At 38.9% G+C, this 1,969-nt stretch overlaps 1 pseudogene; it reads right to left on the reverse strand.

The window, feature by feature from the left end:
• Positions 1-856: 856 nt before the first annotated feature.
• On the reverse strand, positions 857-1,256 carry LOC114046322 (annotated as a pseudogene).
• Between the last annotated feature and the right edge of the window lie 713 nt (positions 1,257-1,969).

Below are 1,969 nucleotides of genomic sequence, written 5' to 3' on the forward strand. Positions count from 1 at the left end.
CCTCAGTACTTAGCACAATGCCTGGCACATAGTGAATGTTTAATAAATGTTTTATCTAGCTAACTAGATAGATAGATAGATAGATAGATAGATAGATAGATAGATAGATAGAGAGAGAGAGAGAGAGAGAGAGAGAGAGAGAGAGATGGATAGATGGATGGATGGATGGATGGATGGATAGATAGATAGATAGATAGATAGATGTGGAACTCTTCTTCCTCAGTTTCCTTTGCTAGTGTCTACCCCCCCATACATGAGTTTACCTTATGATACTGTCACAAACCTTCCTTCCTTTTCTCTCCATTCTCCATATATTCTCCCTCTTGGTGAGCTTATAAACTTACATTGGTTTAACTCTAGCTTCGAAGTAAATGTGTACCTTGTCTCCAACTTACTCCTGAGCTGCTCCTTGCATCTCTAATTGATGACTTGACATCTCCAACTGGTTATCTTAGAGGCAAATCAAACTCTGAATTCATCTTCCTGTCTGAATATATCCCTTCTCCTAACTTCCTTATTTCTGTCAAGGGCAACATCATTCTTCTAATCACTCAGTTTTGCAACCTAGGAGCCATCCTTGACTTGTCACACTTTCTCATTCCCTCTACATCTGATCAGTTGGTAAGCTCTGTCAACTCTACCTCCTCAAGATCTCCCACCCATCTACTTCTGCAGTTACTCTAATCTAGGTCCTCAGCACCACATACCTAGATTATTGTATTCACTTCCTCTTTGGTCCCCTTATATCCAATCTCCCTATTCTCTCTAATACATTCTCCATAAATCTGTTAAATAGATACTATTTTTTTAGTAGTTGGAAGCTTTACTTAACACAAATAAAAATGTGCAAAGTATTTTACTCATTTTCTTCACTCCTCAGACTAGCATTTGGATTGGTAATCTTGATGGCTAGCTGAGCTGCTCTCTCAACAATGACTTTCTGATTCTTGGAGGACACATTGTGAGCAATCTCAGCACAGTAAGATTTGTTGCACACCAGGAGCACTTCCAGTTCTTTGACATTGTGTACCAAAAACTTCCTGAATCCACGTGGTAACGTGTTTTGTCTTCTTATTGCTTCCATAACCAATATTGGACATCAAGATCTGGCCCTTGAATTGTCTTCGCACCCTGTTGTCAATGCTTCTTGGTTTGTTTCTCTTGATCTTGACATACCTGTCAGACTGTTGCCAGATGAACTTCTTGGTCTGCTTCTTGATGATTTTAGGCTTTACGAGAGGTCTGAGGGCAGGCATGGTGCCAGTGGAGAGATGGTAGCCCCTCCACAGGAAGCGCCAACAGAAAGCTAAATAGATATTCTTAAAGCATGGATCCTACCATCGGACTCCATTACTCAAGAAGCTTCAGTAACTTCCTATTACATTAGGATAAAATTCAATTTCCTCTGTTTGGCATTTAAAATCATTCACAAACTGACCCCATTTTATCTTTCCAAGCAAATTAGCCATTACTCTCACCTTCACTCCAGCCAAATCAGTCTACTTGTTGTTCTAGGTACATACATTTCACCTTCCTCCTCCCTGCCTTTGTATAGGCTGGCCCCCATGCGTAGAATATCTTCTATTCTTGCTGCTGTCTTTTGGAATCCCTAGTTTCCTTCAAGACTTAACTCAAGAACAAAAGTCTTCAAGAGGCCTTTTTTTTGGATTCTGCCAGTATTCAGTTCCTTCCCTTCTCTTGTATGTATCTATTTTGTAACTGTATTTACTTATTTGTGAACCCATTGTATCACCATTATAGAATGAAAGTGTCTTGAGGATAGGGACTAGCTCACTTTTGCCTTTGTATCCAGTGCCTATCACATGCTTATTTTTAGCTTGGGAATCAAATAAGATAATATATATATATATAAAGGGTTTCCTAAGAGTAAATCCCTACATAAATATAAGTTATGGCTATTGTTATTATTGTTATTATAATTGCTATTATTATACCCCAGCAGCAATTC

This window comes from Vombatus ursinus, unplaced genomic scaffold (genome assembly GCF_900497805.2).
Source record: "Vombatus ursinus unplaced genomic scaffold, bare-nosed wombat genome assembly UNPS02014781.1, whole genome shotgun sequence".
In the NCBI taxonomy this organism is placed as follows: Eukaryota; Metazoa; Chordata; class Mammalia; order Diprotodontia; family Vombatidae; genus Vombatus; species Vombatus ursinus.